At 41.8% G+C, this 21,308-nt stretch overlaps 1 protein-coding gene across 1 annotated transcript in view; it reads right to left on the bottom strand.

Annotated features, from left to right (window-relative positions):
• LOC142245649 (sulfotransferase 1 family member D1-like) overlaps window positions 1-8,825 on the bottom strand; it is a 50,467-nt gene extending 41,642 nt beyond the window's left edge. The window contains exon 1 of the mRNA XM_075318545.1: window positions 8,754-8,825. The gene's annotated coding sequence lies outside the window, so the exon portion shown is untranslated. The remainder of the gene's footprint in view (window positions 1-8,753) is intronic.
• Between the last annotated feature and the right edge of the window lie 12,483 nt (window positions 8,826-21,308).

Below are 21,308 nucleotides of genomic sequence, written 5' to 3'. Positions count from 1 at the left end.
TATTATATTCTTGTATATAGGGGCAGTATTATATTCTTGTACATAGGGGCAGTATTATATTCTTGTATATAGGGGCAGTATTATATTCTTGTATATAGGGGCAGTATTATATTCTTGTATATAGGGGCAGTATTATATTCTTGTATATAGGGGCAGTATTATATTCTTGTATATAGGGGCAGTATTATAGTAGTTATATTCTTGTACATAGGGGCAGTATTATATTCTTGTATATAGGGCAGTATTATATTCTTGTACATAGGGGCAGTATTATATTCTTGTATATAGGGGCAGTATTATATTCTTGTATATAGGGGCAGTATTATATTCTTGTATATAGGGGCAGTATTATATTCTTGTATATAGGGGCAGTATTATAGTAGTTATATTCTTGTACATAGGGGCAGTATTATATTCTTGTATATAGGGCAGTATTATATTCTTGTACATAGGGGCAGTATTATATTCTTGTATATAGGGGCAGTATTATATTCTTGTATATAGGGGCAGTATTATATTCTTGTATATAGGGGCAGTATTATATTCTTGTATATAGGGGCAGTATTATATTCTTGTATATAGGGGCAGTATTATAGTAGTTATATTCTTGTACATAGGGGCAGTATTATATTCTTGTATATAGGGCAGTATTATATTCTTGTACATAGGGGCAGTATTATATTCTTGTATATAGGGGCAGTATTATATTCTTGTATATAGGGGCAGTATTATATTCTTGTATATAGGGGCAGTATTATATTCTTGTATATAGGGGCAGTATTATATTCTTGTATATAGGGGCAGTATTATATTCTTGTATATAGGGGCAGTATTATAGTAGTTATATTCTTGTACATAGGGGCAGTATTATATTCTTGTATATAGGGGCAGTATTATATTCTTGTACATAGGGGCAGTATTATATTCTTGTATATAGGGGCAGTATTATATTCTTGTATATAGGGGCAGTATTATATTCTTGTATATAGGGGCAGTATTATATTCTTGTATATAGGGGCAGTATTATAGTTATTCTTGTATATAGGGGCAGTATTATATTCTTGTATATAGGGCAGTATTATATTCTTGTACATAGGGGCAGTATTATATTCTTGTATATAGGGGCAGTATTATATTCTTGTATATAGGGGCAGTATTATATTCTTGTATATAGGGGCAGTATTATATTCTTGTATATAGGGGCAGTATTATATTCTTGTATATAGGGGCAGTATTATATTCTTGTATATAGGGGCAGTATTATATTCTTGTATATAGGGGCAGTATTATATTCTTGTATATAGGGGCAGTATTATAGTAGTTATATTCTTGTACATAGGGGCAGTATTATATTCTTGTATATAGGGGCAGTATTATATTCTTGTACATAGGGGCAGTATTATATTCTTGTATATAGGGGCAGTATTATATTCTTGTATATAGGGGCAGTATTATATTCTTGTATATAGGGGCAGTATTATATTCTTGTATATAGGGGCAGTATTATAGTAGTTATATTCTTGTACATAGGGGCAGTATTATATTCTTGTATATAGGGCAGTATTATATTCTTGTACATAGGGGCAGTATTATATTCTTGTATATAGGGGCAGTATTATATTCTTGTATATAGGGGCAGTATTATATTCTTGTATATAGGGGCAGTATTATATTCTTGTATATAGGGGCAGTATTATATTCTTGTATATAGGGGCAGTATTATATTCTTGTATATAGGGGCAGTATTATAGTAGTTATATTCTTGTACATAGGGGCAGTATTATATTCTTGTATATAGGGGCAGTATTATATTCTTGTACATAGGGGCAGTATTATATTCTTGTATATAGGGGGCAGTATTATATTCTTGTATATAGGGGCAGTATTATATTCTTGTATATAGGGGCAGTATTATATTCTTGTATATAGGGGCAGTATTATAGTAGTTATATTCTTGTACATAGGGGCAGTATTATATTCTTGTATATAGGGGCAGTATTATATTCTTGTACATAGGGGCAGTATTATATTCTTGTATATAGGGGCAGTATTATATTCTTGTATATAGGGGCAGTATTATATTCTTGTATATAGGGGCAGTATTATATTCTTGTATAGGGGCAGTATTATATTCTTGTATATAGGGGCAGTATTATATTCTTGTATATAGGGGCAGTATTATAGTAGTTATATTCTTGTACATAGGGGCAGTATTATATTCTTGTATATAGGGCAGTATTATATTCTTGTACATAGGGGCAGTATTATATTCTTGTATATAGGGGCAGTATTATATTCTTGTATATAGGGGCAGTATTATATTCTTGTATATAGGGGCAGTATTATATTCTTGTATATAGGGGCAGTATTATATTCTTGTATATAGGGGCAGTATTATATTCTTGTATATAGGGCAGTATAGTAGTTATATTCTTGTACATAGGGGCAGTATTATATTCTTGTATATTAGGGGCAGTATTATATTCTTGTATATAGGGGGCAGTATTATATTCTTGTATATAGGGGCAGTATTATATTCTTGTATATAGGGGCAGTATTATATTCTTGTATATAGGGGCAGTATTATATTCTTGTATATAGGGGCAGTATTATAGTAGTTATATTCTTGTACATAGGGGCAGTATTATATTCTTGTATATAGGGCAGTATTATATTCTTGTACATAGGGGCAGTATTATATTCTTGTATATAGGGGCAGTATTATATTCTTGTATATAGGGGCAGTATTATATTCTTGTATATAGGCCGGCAGTATTATATTCTTGTATATAGGCGGCAGTATTATATTCTTGTATATAGGGGCAGTATTATATTCTTGTATATAGGGCAGAGGCAGTATTATAGTAGTTATATTCTTGTACATAGGGGCAGTATTATATTCTTGTATATAGGGGCAGTATTATATTCTAGGGGCAGTATTATATTCTTGTATATAGGGGCAGTATTATATTCTTGTATATAGGGGCAGTATTATATTCTTGTATATAGGGGCAGTATTATATTCTTGTATATAGGGGCAGTATTATAGTAGTTATATTCTTGTACATAGGGGCAGTATTATATTCTTGTATATAGGGCAGTATTATATTCTTGTACATAGGGGCAGTATTATATTCTTGTATATAGGGGCAGTATTATATTCTTGTATATAGGGGCAGTATTATATTCTTGTATATAGGGGCAGTATTATATTCTTGTATATAGGGGCAGTATTATATTCTTGTATATAGGGGCAGTATTATATTCTTGTATATAGGGGCAGTATTATAGTAGTTATATTCTTGTACATAGGGGCAGTATTATATTCTTGTATATAGGGGCAGTATTATATTCTTGTACATAGGGGCAGTATTATATTCTTGTATATAGGGGCAGTATTATATTCTTGTATATAGGGGCAGTATTATATTCTTGTATATAGGGGCAGTATTATATTCTTGTATATAGGGGCAGCATTATAGTAGTTATATTCTTGTACATAGGGGCAGTATTATATTCTTGTATATAGGGCAGTATTATATTCTTGTACATAGGGGCAGTATTATATTCTTGTACATAGGGGCAGTATTATATTCTTGTATATAGGGGCAGTATTATATTCTTGTATATAGGGGCAGTATTATATTCTTGTATATAGGGGCAGTATTATATTCTTGTATATAGGGGCAGTATTATATTCTTGTATATAGGGGCAGTATTATATTCTTGTATATAGGGGCAGTATTATATTCTTGTATATAGGGGCAGTATTATATTCTTGTATATAGGGGCAGTATTATATTCTTGTATATAGGGGCAGTATTATATTCTTGTATATAGGGGCAGTATTATATTCTTGTATATAGGGGCAGTATTATATTCTTGTATATAGGGGCAGTATTATATTCTTGTATATAGGGGCAGTATTATAGTAGTTATATTCTTGTACATAGGGGCAGTATTATATTCTTGTATATAGGGGCAGTATTATATTCTTGTACATAGGGGCAGTATTATATTCTTGTATATAGGGGCAGTATTATATTCTTGTATATAGGGGCAGTATTATATTCTTGTATATAGGGGCAGTATTATATTCTTGTATATAGGGGCAGTATTATAGTAGTTATATTCTTGTACATAGGGGCAGTATTATATTCTTGTATATAGGGCAGTATTATATTCTTGTACATAGGGGCAGTATTATATTCTTGTATATAGGGGCAGTATTATATTCTTGTATATAGGGGCAGTATTATATTCTTGTATATAGGGGCAGTATTATATTCTTGTATATAGGGGCAGTATTATATTCTTGTATATAGGGGCAGTATTATATTCTTGTATATAGGGGCAGTATTATAGTAGTTATATTCTTGTACATAGGGGCAGTATTATATTCTTGTATATAGGGGCAGTATTATATTCTTGTACATAGGGGCAGTATTATATTCTTGTATATAGGGGCAGTATTATATTCTTGTATATAGGGGCAGTATTATATTCTTGTATATAGGGGCAGTATTATATTCTTGTATATAGGGGCAGCATTATAGTAGTTATATTCTTGTACATAGGGGCAGTATTATATTCTTGTATATAGGGCAGTATTATATTCTTGTACATAGGGGCAGTATTATATTCTTGTACATAGGGGCAGTATTATATTCTTGTATATAGGGGCAGTATTATATTCTTGTATATAGGGGCAGTATTATATTCTTGTATATAGGGGCAGTATTATATTCTTGTATATAGGGGCAGTATTATATTCTTGTATATAGGGGCAGTATTATATTCTTGTATATAGGGGCAGTATTATATTCTTGTATATAGGGGCAGTATTATATTCTTGTATATAGGGGCAGTATTATATTCTTGTATATAGGGGCAGTATTATATTCTTGTATATAGGGGCAGTATTATATTCTTGTATATAGGGGCAGTATTATATTCTTGTATATAGGGGCAGTATTATATTCTTGTATATAGGGGCAGTATTATATTCTTGTACATAGGGGCAGTATTATATTCTTGTATATAGGGGCAGTATTATATTCTTGTATATAGGGGCAGTATTATATTCTTGTATATAGGGGCAGTATTATATTCTTGTATATAGGGGCAGCATTATAGTAGTTATATTCTTGTACATAGGGGCAGTATTATATTCTTGTATATAGGGCAGTATTATATTCTTGTACATAGGGGCAGTATTATATTCTTGTATATAGGGGCAGTATTATATTCTTGTACATAGGGGCAGTATTATATTCTTGTATATAGGGGCAGTATTATATTCTTGTATATAGGGGCAGTATTATATTCTTGTATATAGGGGCAGTATTATATTCTTGTATATAGGGGCAGTATTATATTCTTGTATATAGGGGCAGTATTATATTCTTGTATATAGGGGCAGTATTATAGTAGTTATATTCTTGTACATAGGGGCAGTATTATATTCTTGTATATAGGGCAGTATTATATTCTTGTACATAGGGGCAGTATTATATTCTTGTATATAGGGGCAGTATTATATTCTTGTATATAGGGGCAGTATTATATTCTTGTATATAGGGGCAGTATTATATTCTTGTATATAGGGGCAGTATTATATTCTTGTATATAGGGGCAGTATTATATTCTTGTATATAGGGGCAGTATTATAGTAGTTATATTCTTGTACATAGGGGCAGTATTATATTCTTGTATATAGGGGCAGTATTATATTCTTGTACATAGGGGCAGTATTATATTCTTGTATATAGGGGCAGTATTATATTCTTGTATATAGGGGCAGTATTATATTCTTGTATATAGGGGCAGTATTATATTCTTGTATATAGGGGCAGTATTATAGTAGTTATATTCTTGTACATAGGGGCAGTATTATATTCTTGTATATAGGGCAGTATTATATTCTTGTACATAGGGGCAGTATTATATTCTTGTATATAGGGGCAGTATTATATTCTTGTATATAGGGGCAGTATTATATTCTTGTATATAGGGGCAGTATTATATTCTTGTATATAGGGGCAGTATTATATTCTTGTATATAGGGGCAGTATTATATTCTTGTATATAGGGGCAGTATTATAGTAGTTATATTCTTGTACATAGGGGCAGTATTATATTCTTGTATATAGGGGCAGTATTATATTCTTGTACATAGGGGCAGTATTATATTCTTGTATATAGGGGCAGTATTATATTCTTGTATATAGGGGCAGTATTATATTCTTGTATATAGGGGCAGTATTATATTCTTGTATATAGGGGCAGCATTATAGTAGTTATATTCTTGTACATAGGGGCAGTATTATATTCTTGTATATAGGGCAGTATTATATTCTTGTACATAGGGGCAGTATTATATTCTTGTATATAGGGGCAGTATTATATTCTTGTATATAGGGGCAGTATTATATTCTTGTATATAGGGGCAGTATTATATTCTTGTATATAGGGGCAGTATTATATTCTTGTATATAGGGGCAGTATTATATTCTTGTATATAGGGGCAGTATTATAGTAGTTATATTCTTGTACACAGGGGCAGTATTATATTCTTGTATATAGGGGCAGTATTATATTCTTGTACATAGGGGCAGTATTATATTCTTGTATATAGGGGCAGTATTATATTCTTGTATATAGGGGCAGTATTATATTCTTGTATATAGGGGCAGTATTATATTCTTGTATATAGGGGCAGTATTATAGTAGTTATATTCTTGTACATAGGGGCAGTATTATATTCTTGTATATAGGGCAGTATTATATTCTTGTACATAGGGGCAGTATTATATTCTTGTATATAGGGGCAGTATTATATTCTTGTATATAGGGGCAGTATTATATTCTTGTATATAGGGGCAGTATTATATTCTTGTATATAGGGGCAGTATTATATTCTTGTATATAGGGGCAGTATTATATTCTTGTATATAGGGGCAGTATTATAGTAGTTATATTCTTGTACACAGGGGCAGTATTATATTCTTGTATATAGGGGCAGTATTATATTCTTGTACATAGGGGCAGTATTATATTCTTGTATATAGGGGCAGTATTATATTCTTGTATATAGGGGCAGTATTATATTCTTGTATATAGGGGCAGTATTATATTCTTGTATATAGGGGCAGTATTATAGTAGTTATATTCTTGTACATAGGGGCAGTATTATATTCTTGTATATAGGGGCAGTATTATATTCTTGTACATAGGGGCAGTATTATATTCTTGTATATAGGGGCAGTATTATATTCTTGTATATAGGGGCAGTATTATATTCTTGTATATAGGGGCAGTATTATATTCTTGTATATAGGGGCAGTATTATAGTAGTTATATTCTTGTACATAGGGGCAGTATTATATTCTTGTATATAGGGCAGTATTATATTCTTGTACATAGGGGCAGTATTATATTCTTGTATATAGGGGCAGTATTATATTCTTGTATATAGGGGCAGTATTATATTCTTGTATATAGGGGCAGTATTATATTCTTGTATATAGGGGCAGTATTATATTCTTGTATATAGGGGCAGTATTATATTCTTGTATATAGGGGCAGTATTATAGTAGTTATATTCTTGTACATAGGGGCAGTATTATATTCTTGTATATAGGGGCAGTATTATATTCTTGTACATAGGGGCAGTATTATATTCTTGTATATAGGGGCAGTATTATATTCTTGTATATAGGGGCAGTATTATATTCTTGTATATAGGGGCAGTATTATATTCTTGTATATAGGGGCAGCATTATAGTAGTTATATTCTTGTACATAGGGGCAGTATTATATTCTTGTATATAGGGCAGTATTATATTCTTGTACATAGGGGCAGTATTATATTCTTGTATATAGGGGCAGTATTATATTCTTGTATATAGGGGCAGTATTATATTCTTGTATATAGGGGCAGTATTATATTCTTGTATATAGGGGCAGTATTATATTCTTGTATATAGGGGCAGTATTATATTCTTGTATATAGGGGCAGTATTATAGTAGTTATATTCTTGTACACAGGGGCAGTATTATATTCTTGTATATAGGGGCAGTATTATATTCTTGTACATAGGGGCAGTATTATATTCTTGTATATAGGGGCAGTATTATATTCTTGTATATAGGGGCAGTATTATATTCTTGTATATAGGGGCAGTATTATATTCTTGTATATAGGGGCAGTATTATAGTAGTTATATTCTTGTACATAGGGGCAGTATTATATTCTTGTATATAGGGCAGTATTATATTCTTGTACATAGGGGCAGTATTATATTCTTGTATATAGGGGCAGTATTATATTCTTGTATATAGGGGCAGTATTATATTCTTGTATATAGGGGCAGTATTATATTCTTGTATATAGGGGCAGTATTATATTCTTGTATATAGGGGCAGTATTATATTCTTGTATATAGGGGCAGTATTATATTCTTGTATATAGGGGCAGTATTATTACCCTTTCATACAGGAGATATTTGGGTGTTGATGAGCGGAGGATAGTCTCGCGGTGTCTTGTTGGGGCAGATAATGGTTATCTCTTGTGTTGTGGGTGATAAGTTATGAGTGGGTAGATATGTTCCTCCTGTATCTGCAGTGTTATGTGACTGCTGGTTCTGACCCGGGAGCTGCAGTTACAGTCCATGCTGTTGTGGTATCAGGTGTGTGCGGAGCAGCAGAATCTGGCAGGCGGCTCCGGTCCAGTTACTGTCGCCAGCTCCTACCTGAGGACGGTGTCAGCCGCGCTCCGATCACTCATCAATGAGAAGACTGAGGAGGAGCAGGGGGCGGAGCCTGCACGGCTGGAGCTGACCACGTGACCTCACTATTAACCCCCCGCGCCCCAGAGCGTCCTGTAATTATCTGATCATACTGGATTGAAGACATATTCTATGTAACTGGAATTAGATGCAGCAGAAAGTATCACTCATAAGATTAGATACACGGCTCAGCAGACAGTATCACACAGGAGAGGATTAGATACACAGCTCAGCAGACAGTATCACACAGGAGAGGATTAGATACACAGCTCAGCAGACAGTATCACACAGGAGAGGATTAGATACACAGCTCAGCAGACAGTATCACACAGGATAGGATTAGATACACAGCTCAGCAGACAGTATCACACAGGAGAGGATTAGATACACAGCTCAGCAGACAGTATCACACAGGAGAGGATTAGATACACAGCTCAGCAGACAGTATCACACAGGAGAGGATTAGATACACAGCTCAGCAGACAGTATCACACAGGATAGGATTAGATACACAGCTCAGCAGACAGTATCACACAGGAGAGGATTAGATACACAGCTCAGCAGACAGTATCACACAGGAGAGGATTAGATACACGGCTCAGCAGACAGTATCACACAGGATAGGATTAGATACACGGCTCAGCAGACAGTATCACACAGGAGAGGATTAGATACACGGCTCAGCAGACAGTATCACACAGGAGAGGATTAGATACACGGCTCAGCAGACAGTATCACACAGGAGAGGATTAGATACACGGCTCAGCAGACAGTATCACACAGGAGAGGATTAGATACACAGCTCAGCAGACAGTATCACACAGGAGAGGATTAGATACACAGCTCAGCAGACAGTATCACACAGGAGAGGATTAGATACACAGCTCAGCAGACAGTATCACACAGGAGAGGATTAGATACACAGCTCAGCAGACAGTATCACACAGGAGAGGATTAGATACACGGCTCAGCAGACAGTATCACACAGGAGAGGATTAGATACACAGCTCAGCAGACAGTATCACACAGGAGAGGATTAGATACACGGCTCAGCAGACAGTATCACACAGGAGAGGATTAGATACACGGCTCAGCAGACAGTATCACGCAGGAGAGGATTAGATACACAGCTCAGCAGACAGTATCACACAGGAGAGGATTAGATACACAGCTCAGCAGACAGTATCACACAGGAGAGGATTAGATACACGACTCAGCAGACAGTATCACACAGGAGAGGATTACATACACAGCTCAGCAGACAGTATCACACAGGAGAGGATTAGATACACAGCTCAGCAGACAGTATCACACAGGAGAGGATTAGATACACAGCTCAGCAGACAGTATCACACAGGAGAGGATTAGATACACAGCTCAGCAGACAGTATCACACAGGAGAGGATTAGATACACGGCTCAGCAGACAGTATCACACAGGAGAGGATTAGATACACGGCTCAGCAGACAGTATCACACAGGAGAGGATTAGATACACAGCTCAGGAGACAGTATCACACAGGAGAGGATTAGATACACAGCTCAGCAGACAGTATCACACAGGATAGGATTAGATACACAGCTCAGCAGACAGGATAGGATGAGATACACAGCTCAGCAGACAGTATCACACAGGATAGGATTAGATACACAGCTCAGCAGACAGTATCACACAGGAGAGGATTAGATACACAGCTCAGCAGACAGTATCACACAGGGTAGGATTAGATACACAGCTCAGCAGCCAGTATCACACAGGAGAGGATTAAATACACAGCTCTGCAGACAGTATCACACAGGAGAGGATTAGATACACAGCTCAGCAGACAGTATCACACAGGATAGGATTAGATACACAGCTCAGCAGACAGTATCACACAGGATAGGATTAGATACACGGCTCAGCAGACAGTATCACACAGGAGAGGATTAGATACACGGCTCAGCAGACAGTATCACACAGGAGAGGATTAGATACACAGCTCAGGAGACAGTATCACACAGGAGAGGATTAGATACACAGCTCAGCAGACAGTATCACACAGGATAGGATTAGATACACAGCTCAGCAGACAGGATAGGATGAGATACACAGCTCAGCAGACAGTATCACACAGGATAGGATTAGATACACAGCTCAGCAGACAGTATCACACAGGAGAGGATTAGATACACAGCTCAGCAGACAGTATCACACAGGGTAGGATTAGATACACAGCTCAGCAGCCAGTATCACACAGGAGAGGATTAAATACACAGCTCTGCAGACAGTATCACACAGGAGAGGATTAGATACACAGCTCAGCAGACAGTATCACACAGGATAGGATTAGATACACAGCTCAGCAAACAGTATCACACAGGATAGGATTAGATACACGGCTCAGCAGACAGTATCACACAGGAGAGGATTAGATACACAGCTCAGCAGACAGTATCACACAGGATAGGATTAGATACACGGCTCAGCAGACAGTATCACACAGGATAGGATTAGATACACAGCTCAGCAGACAGTATCACACAGGATAGGATTAGATACACGGCTCAGCAGACAGTATCACACAGGAGAGGATTAGATACACGGCTCAGCAGACAGTATCACCAGGGGCGTACATAGAAATCATGGAACCCCATAGGAAAAATGCACTCCCCCCAGAAATAAAAATAGTGCTATAAGAGGGGATGACAGCGCATGGTCAGAGGCACAGAAGAGCAGTCAGTGAGAGACATGTAATGTATTGCAGTGGAGCGGCCCCTGCTGAAGACCCCTAATGTCTCTCCACTATGATACCTTTACATGGCCCCATACAGCATGATCCTGCCAAAAATATCCCCTACACACAGTATAATACCCCCACATAATCTGTCCCCACAGCCCCCAACACAGTAATATACTCCCACAGTGATCCCCAACATAATCTTCTCCAAATGAGCTATAGTCAGCAGTGGGCACCGCGGGGATCTGTACTGGGAGTAGTGGGGGCCGCGGGGATCTGTACTGGGAGCAGTGGGGACCGCAGGGATCTGTACTGGGAGCAGTGGGGACCGCAGGGATCTGTACCGGGAGCAGTGGGGGCCGCGGGGATCTGTACTGGGAGCAGTGGGGACCACAGGGATCTGTACTGGGAGCAGTGGGGGCCGCAGGGATCTGTACTGGGAGCAGTGGGGGCCGCGGGGATCTGTACTGGGAGCAGTGGGGACCGCAGGGATCTGTACTGGGAGCAGTGGGGACCGCAGGGATCTGTACCGGGAGCAGTGGGGGCCGCGGGGATCTGTACTGGGAGCAGTGGGGACCGCAGGGATCTGTACTGGGAGCAGTGGGGGCCGCGGGGATCTGTACTGGGAGCAGTGGGCACCGCAGGGATCTGTACTGGGAGCAGTGGGGGCCGCAGGGATCTGTACTGGGAGCAGTGGGGACTGCAGGGATCTGTACTGGGAGCAGTGGGGACCACAGGGATCTGTACTGGGAGCAGTGGGGAGCGCAGGTATCTGTACTGGGAGCAGTGGGGACCGCAGGGATCTGTACTGGGAGCAGTGGGGGCCGCAGGGATCTGTCCTGGGAGCAGTGGGGGCCGCAGGGATCTGTACTGGGAGCAGTGGGGGCCGCAGGGATCTGTACTGGGAGCAGTGGGGACCGCAGGGATCTGTACTGGGAGCAGTGGGGGCCGCGGGGATCTGTGCTGGGAGCAGTGGGGGCCGCAGGGATCTGTACTGGGAGCAGTGGGGGCCGCAGGGATCTGTGCTGGGAGCAGTGGGGGCCGCAGGGATCTGTACTGGGAGCAGTGGCGGCCGCAGGGATCTGTACTGGGAGCAGTGGGGGCCGCAGGGATTTGTACTGGGAGCAGTGGGGGCCGCAGGGATCTGTACTGGGAGCAGTGGGGGCCGCAGGGATCTGTACTGGGAGCAGTGGGGACTGCAGGGATCTGTGGTGGGAGCAGTGGGGACTGCAGGGATCTGTACTGGGAGCAGTGGGGATCGCAGGGATCTGTGCTGGGAGCAGTGGGGGCCGCAGGGATCTGTACTGGGAGCAGTGGGGGCCGCGGGGATCTGTGCTGGGAGCAGTGGGGGCCGCAGGGATCTGTGCTGGGAGCAGTGGGGGCCGCAGGGATCTGTACTGGGAGCAGTGGGTGCCGCAGGGATCTGTACTGGGAGCAGTGGGGTGCTGCAGGGATCTGTGCTGGGAGCAGTGGGGGCCGCAGGGATCTGTGGTGGGAGCAGTGGGGACTGCAGGGATCTGTGCTAGGAGCAGTGGGGGCCGCAGGGATCTGTGCTAGGACCGATTCTGTTTAATCTCTTTATTAATGACCTTGTGGATGGGATTGATAGGAAAGTTTCAGTCTTTGCTGATGACACCAAACTATGTAGGATATTAAAAACTGACCTTGATACAATATTACAGAAGGATCTGGATAAGAGGTCAGAATGGGCAGACACTGGACAGAGGAGATGTAATGTGATAAATGTGGAGTAATGCCCCGAGGACGGAGTCATCCTATAACTGCATATACATTACATGGAAGTAAACGCAGCACTACTACAAGGAATGGAGGTCGCTTGTATGATGAGAGGAGGAAAAAGACGTCTCAGAGGAGATCTCATTTATATGTATAATAACAAGTGCAACTCAATATATTAGAATATCATCAAAAAGGTCATTAATCTCAGTAATGCAATACAAAAAGGGAAACACATCTATTATATAGAGTCATTACACACAGAGGGATCTATTCCTATATATTATATAGAGTCATTACACACAGAGGGATCTATTCCTATATATTATATAGAGTCATTACACACAGAGGGATCTATTCCTATATATTATATAGTCATTACACAAAGAGGGATCTATTCCTATATATTATATATAGTCATTACACACAGAGGGATCTATTACTATATATTATATAGAGTCATTACACACAGAGGGATCTATTCCTATATATTATATAGAGTCATTACACAGAGAGGGATCTATTACTATATATTATATAGAGTCATTACACACAGAGGGATCTATTCCTATATATTATATAGAGTCATTACACAGAGAGGGATCTATTACTATATATTATATAGAGTCACGACACACAGAGGGATGTATTCCTATATATTATATAGAGTCATTACACACAGAGGGATCTATTCCTATATATTATATAGAGTCATTACACACAGAGGGATCTATTCCTATATATTATATAGAGTCATTACACACAGAAGGATCTATTCCTATATATTATATAGAGTCATTACACACAAAGGGATCTATTCCTATATATTATATAGAGTCATTACACACAGAGGGATGTATTCCTATATATTATATAGAGTCATTACACACAGAGGGATCTATTCCTAAATATTATAGAGTCATTACACACAGAGGGATCTATTCCTATATATTATATAGAGTCATTATACACAGAGGGATCTATTCCTATATATTATATAGAGTCATGACACACAGAGGGATGTATTCCCATATATTATATAGAGTCATTACACACAGAGGGATGTATTCCTATATATTATATAGAGTCATTACACACAGAGGGATCTATTCCTAAATATTATAGTCATTACACACAGAGGGATCTATTCCTATATATTATATAGAGTCATTATACACAGAGGGATCTATTCCTATATATTATATAGAGTCATGACACACAGAGGGATGTAGTCCCATATATTATATAGAGTCATGACACACAGAGGGATATATTCCTATATATTATATAGAGTCATTATACACAGAGGGGTCTATTCCTATATATTATATAGAGTCATTACACACAGAGGGATCTATTATTATTATTTATCGTTATAGCGCCATTTATTCCATGGCGCTTGACATGTGAAAGGGGTATACATAAAATGGACAAGTACAATAATCATAAACAATACAAGACACAGACTGGTACAGGAGGAGAGGACCCTGCCCGCGAGGGCTCACAGTCTACAAGGGATAGGTGAGGATACAGTAGGTGAGGGTAGAGCTGGTTGTTCGGTACTATACTGAGGGTTACGGCAGGTTGTAGGCTTGTCGGAAGAGGTGGGTCTTCAGGTTCCTTTTGAAGCTTGAATAACACCAGCCTCTTTTAATTAGCAATAGCCTTAAAAGCTCCTGATGAAGACGCTCTTTTGAAACATATGTGGCGGTGACCAGACGTGGTGGAAGTGGCCATTATGTAAGTAACGCAGTCCTTTACTGTTTAAACCTTTATTGTTTAAACCTTGGGACTTAGCACTTTTCTTGATCACATTACATACATACCGTACTTTTGCACTTTGCGTACATGTAGTTGATAATTCTAATAATACATTTAATTGCACTGAATATTTTACACCTTTTTCTATACAGTTTGGACTGCATCTATATATATATATATATATATACATATATAGATATAATCTAACCATTGAACTCGTTTAAATAATTATTGTCACAACACGTGGTTAATCATGCAAAAATCAATGGTTTATATTTATTATATAATTTAATTACCACCCGTTCTGGTATAGCAGCTTTTGTATTTGTATTTTAATGTTTTTCTATTAAATTGTGTATATGTAATTTTCTAGACAATAAAATAATTTTTTAGCCCAATACTTTGGAAAATTTCTTGTGGTATATCCTTTTGAAGCTTGTCAAGGCAGATGAGCGTCTTATGTGTTGTGGCAGAGCATTCCAGAATATGGGGGAGGCACGGGAGAAGTCATGGATGCGATGGTGGTGTGGCGCCCTGGACAAGCCAGGTCGTCACAGATACTACAGCAACACACCCCACACCCCCGGTTAGGAACATCAGAGTCACACACAAATCCTTGCTGCCTCCCTCCAGGGGCTGATGTCCACACCAGGTGGGGTGGAGCCAGGCGGTTGGCCCCACCCACCGAGGAGTTCACAGTCCTGGAGGCGGGAAAAAGAAGGAGAACAGAGAGAACAGTGAGGGAAAGTGAAGTGGAAGGAGGGAAGTGGTAGTTGAGGAGCAGACTGGCCGTGTCCGGGTACGTGGCCCGGGCACATACAGCAAGGTTGGCAGACGGTGGTGACTGTCTGCAGGAGAGGCCGGTTGACGCACAACCGTAAGGAACGGGGACGGGCGGTGGCCCGCCGGTACCAGAGTGGGGAGCGAAGAGAAGCCAGCACCATTCGGCAGGGCCTACGGATCCCGACCAGGCTTGGAGTCGCCGTTAAACCGGTCAAATCCGTCAGCGACGGGAACCTCCGGGGTTTCCCAGCAGCAAAGACCCGACTGAAGGCAACCGCTCAACCGTGAAGGGAAATACAGCTACCGCCACAGCTAGAGTTCCTAGGGCCAGCGCCGGCGGGCAAAAGGGGCTCCTCTGGCAAATACACCGCTGGGGAGCGGGTCACCGGTGGGAAGCCATCGGGGCCGAAAACACATCAAAGGTGCAGGGAGAGACAGTCACCGCCAACCTACCGGGAGTGACCACTGCAGCCGTCTGTGGGACCCGTCCATCCAGCCGTTTGTTTTACCAGAGACTCCGTGTACGTTACTGGCTGAGTGAGTACCACCGTGCCATCTGGCACCGCGCTGCCCCTGCGACCCTGCTCCTCCCCAACTCCTGCCATCCACCCTCCAGTCGCTATCACCGGGCCCCGGGACCACCAAACTCCCCCCCTACCCACGGAGGGGAGAGAAACACCTCAGCTGCTCCCTGTTATCGCTCCCGGGATCCCCGTCCAGAGCATCGGTGGTGTCCCATTATCACCACAAACCGTGGGTGGCGTCACGGACTGACTTCCCAAACCCATAAATCATCCCCTTTCACTCACGGGCGAGGAGCGCCGCTCGAGTCCCCGGATCCGGCCCACCGCTCGAGTCACCGAGCAGCAGCAGCGCCGGACCCGAGCGTGGTGAGCGCAGCGTCCCCTCCTCCGCCCGCGACAGTGCGAAGAGGAGATGAGAGGGGAGCAGAAAAGGAGATCTTGTGAGGATCTGAGGTTTCGTGCAGGTAGGTACCGGGAGACTAGGTCAGAGATGTAGGGAGGAGACAGGCTGTGCATGGCTTTGTAGGTCATGGTTAGTGTTTTGAACTGGAGGCATTAGGCAATGGGAAGCCAGTGAAGGGATTGGCAGAGAGGAGAGGTCGGGGAGTAGCGGGGGGAGAGGTGGATTCATCGGGCAGCAGAGTTTAGAATAGATTGTAGGGGTGCGAGACTGCTGGAAGGGAGGCCACAGAGCAGGAGGTTGCAATAATCCAGTCGGGAGATAATAAGGGAATGCACTAGGGTTTCTGCAGCTTTTTGGGAAAGGAATGTACAGATCCGGGAAATATTTTTGAGTTGGAGGCGGCAGGAGGTGAAGAGGGCTTGGATGTGCGGCTTGAAAGAGAGATCAGAGACTAGGAATACTCCCAGGCAGCGAGCGCGTGGCACTGGGGAGAGTGAGCAACCATGGACATTGATGGATAGGTCAGGTGGGGGAGTTGAGTGAGGAGGAGGAAAGACAATGAATTCTGTTTTGTCCATGTTCAGTTTTAGGATTCGAGCAGAGAAAAAGGATGAAATAGCAGACAGACATTGTGGGATTCTGGTTAGTAGAGAGGTAATATCAGGTCCAGAGAGGTAGATCTGCGTGTCATCGGCATAGAGATGATACTGAAAGCCGGGGGCCTCTATGAGCTGTCCCAGGCCAAAGGTGTAGATGGAGAACAGCAGGGGTCCAAGAACTGAACCTTGGGGGACACGGACAGATAAGGGGCGAGATGAGGAAGTGGTGTGAAAGTGGGAGACGCTGAAAGTTCGGTTGGATAAGTATGAGGAGATCCAAGATAGGGCCAAGTCTGTGATGCCCAGAGATGAGAGAATCTGTAGTAGGAGGGAATGGTCTACTGTGTCAAAGGCAGAGGACAGGTCCAGGAGGAGGAGGACAGAGCAGTGTCGCTTGGCTTTGGCAGTTAGTAGGTCATTGGTGACTTTGGTTAGGGCAGTTTCAGTGAAATGATGGGGTCGGAAACCAGATTGTAGCTGGTCAAAGAGGGAGGAGGAAAAGAGGTATGAGGACAATTCAAGATGGACATGCTGTTCCAGTAGTTTTGAGGCATAGGGGAGAAGTGATATGGGGCGATAGTTTGACAATAGAGGAAGGGTCAAGGGAGGGCTTTTTGAGGATGGGTGTAATGGAGGCATGTTTAAAGCTTGAAGGGAATACACCAGTTGTTCGTGATAGTTTGAAGAGATGGGTTAGGGTCGGGATAAAGACTGTGGTGAGATTAAGGATGAGGTGGATGGGAGTGGGTCAAGCCGGCAGGTCTTGAGATGTGATCTTGAGAGTAGAGTGGAAAGATGATCTTCTGTCACGGTGGAGAAGTTGGATTTGGAGGAAGAAGGCTGAGTAGCTATGATGAGGGGCTGTGGAGATTGTGGGCCAAAGCTTGCTCTGATGGTGTCAATCTTCTGCTTGAAGAAGGAAGCAAAGTCTTCAGCTGAGATGGGAGGAGAGGGAGGTGGTGCCGGAGGAGAGGAGAGGAGAGGGAGGTGGTGCTGGAGGACGGAGGAGAGGAGAGGGAGGTGGTGCTGGAGGACGGAGGAGAGGAGAGGGAGGTGGTGCTGGAGGATGGAGGAGAGGAGAGGGAGGTGGTGCTGGAGGACGGAGGAGAGGAGAGGGAGGTGGTGCTGGAGGACGGAGGAGAGGAGAGGGAGGTGGTGCTGGAGGATGGAGGAGAGGAGAGGGAGGTGTTGCTGGAGGACGGAGGAGAGGAGAGGGAGGTGGTGCTGGAGGATGGAGGAGAGGAGAGGGAGGTGTTGCTGGAGGACGGAGGAGAGGAGAGGGAGGTGGTGCTGGAGGACGGAGGAGAGGAGAGGGAGGTGGTGCTGGAGGACGGAGGAGAGGAGAGGGAGGTGGTGCTGGAGGACGGAGGAGAGGAGAGGGAGGTGGTGCTGGAGGATGGAGGAGAGGAGAGTGAGGTGCTGCTGGAGGACGGAGGAGAGAGGTGAAAGTGTTGAATAGCTGTTTATGGTTGTGGGATAGAGAGGATATGAGAGATGAGAAGTAGGTTTGTTTTGCAGTGGTGAGTGTGGACTTGAAATTGGTGAAAGCTGTGTGTATGCGATGAAGTGCTGAGTGAAATGAGACCTCTTCCATCTGCGCTTAGCAATTCTGGAAGCCCGTCTCAGTTGTTTAGTCTGCCTCGTGTGCCAGGGTTGCCTGTTGATTGTGCGGGTTTTGGTGTGTGTGAGGGGGCGGCTGATTCGAGAGCTGCAGAGATTGTAGTGTTGTATAAAGTGGCTGCAGCATCTACGTCGTGTAAAAATGCAATGTCTGTGAGAGGGAGAAGGGACTGAGAAAGGGCGTGTAAGTCAAGGTGATTGAGATTTCTGTAAGGCAGTGAAAGTTTGTGGAGGGGGGGGTTGTGTACTTGGAGAAGAGAGGGCAGAGAATGTGAGTAGGTTGTGGTCAGACAGAGAGCGAGTTAGAGAGGTTAGATAGGGAACAGAGGCGAGTGAAGATGAGGTCCAGCGTGTGGCCATCTTTGTGAGTAGCTGCAGAAGACCATTGGGTGAGGCCGAAGGAGGAAGCAAGTGTTAGAAGTTTAGAGACAGATACAGTTAGGTCCAGAAATATTTGGCCAGTGACACAATTTTGGCGAGTTGGGCTCTGCATGCCACCACATTGGATTTGAAATGAAACCTCTACAACAGAATTCAAGTGCAGATTGTAACGTTTAATGGTTTGAACAAAAATATCTGATAGAAATTGTAGGAATTGTCACATTTCTTTACAAACACTCCACATTTTAGGAGGTCAAAAGTAATTGGACAAATAAACCAAACCCAAACAAAATATTTTTATTTTCAATATTTTGTTGCGAATCCTTTGGAGGCAATCACTGCCTTAAGTCTGGAACCCATGGACATCACCAAATGCTGGGTTTCCTCCTTCTTAATGCTTTGCCAGGCCTTTACAGCCGCAGCCTTCAGGTTTTGCTTGTTTGTGGGTCTTTCCGTCTTAAGTCTGGATTTGAGCAAGTGAAATGCATGCTCAATTGGGTTAAGATCTGGTGATTGACTTGGCCATTGCAGAATGTTCCACTTTTTTGCACTCATGAACTCCTGGGTAGCTTTGGCTGTATGCTTGGGGTCATTGTCCATCTGTACTATGAAGCGCCGTCCGATCAACTTTGCGGCATTTGGCTGAATCTGGGCTGATAGTATATCCCGGTACACTTCAGAATTCATCCGGCTACTCTTGTCTGCTGTTATGTCATCAATAAACACAAGTGACCCAGTGCCATTGAAAGCCATGCATGCCCATGCCATCACGTTGCCTCCACCATGTTTTACAGAGGATGTGGTGTGCCTTGGATCATGTGCCGTTCCCTTTCTTCTCCACACTTTTTTCTTCCCATCATTCTGGTACAGGTTGATCTTGGTCTCATCTGTCCATAGAATACTTTTCCAGAACTGAGCTGGCTTCATGAGGTGTTTTTCAGCAAATGTAACTCTGGCCTGTCTATTTTTGGAATTGATGAATGGTTTGCATCTAGATGTGAACCCTTTGTATTTACTTTCATGGAGTCTTCTCTTTACTGTTGACTTAGAGACAGATACACCTACTTCACTGAGAGTGTTCTGGACTTCAGTTGATGTTGTGAACGGGTTCCTCTTCACCAAAGAAAGTATCATCCACCACTGTTGTCATCCGTGGACGCCCAGGCCTTTTTGAGTTCCCAAGCTCACCAGTCAATTCCTTTTTTCTCAGAATGTACACGACTGTTGATTTTGCTACTCCAAGCATGTCTGCTATCTCTCTGATGGATTTTTTCTTTTTTTTCAGCCTCAGGATGTTCTGCTTCACCTCAATTGAGAGTTCCTTAGACCGCATGTTGTCTGGTCACAGCAACAGCTTCCAAATGCAAAACCACACACCTGTAATCAACCCCAGACCTTTTAACTACTTCATTGATTACAGGTTAACGAGGGAGACGCCTTCAGAGTTAATTGCAGCCCTTAGAGTTCCTTGTCCAATTACTTTTGGTCCCTTGAAAAAGAGGAGGCTATGCATTACAGAGCTATGATTCCTAAACCCTTTCTCCGATTTGGATGTGAAAACTCTCATATTGCAGCTGGGAGTGTGCACTTTCAGCCCATATTATATATAGAATTGTATTTCTGAACATGTTTTTGTAAACAGCTAAAATAACAAAACTTGTGTCACTGTCCAAATATTTCTGGACCTAACTGTATGTGGGAAGTGTCAATGGGGATGTTAAAGTCACCCATGATGATGGTGGGGATGTCAGTGGAAAGGAATTATAGTAGCCAGGTGGTGAAATGGTCAAAAAAGGCAGTGGCTGGCCCTGGAGGGCGGTCAATGACAGACAGTTGAAGGTTGGAGGGGGCGTAGATGCGTATGGAGTGCACCTCAATAGAGGGGAGAGTAACAGAGGGTGGTAGTGGAATTGGTGTAAAGGAGCATTGGTCGGACAGGAGCAAACCAACTCCTCCACCATGCTTGTTACTGGGGAGGGGGGGTGCGAGATT

Source organism: Anomaloglossus baeobatrachus, chromosome 7, assembly GCF_048569485.1.
Source record: "Anomaloglossus baeobatrachus isolate aAnoBae1 chromosome 7, aAnoBae1.hap1, whole genome shotgun sequence".
NCBI classification, from domain to species: Eukaryota; Metazoa; Chordata; class Amphibia; order Anura; family Aromobatidae; genus Anomaloglossus; species Anomaloglossus baeobatrachus.
This window is presented reverse-complemented; position numbering and strand designations above follow the sequence as displayed.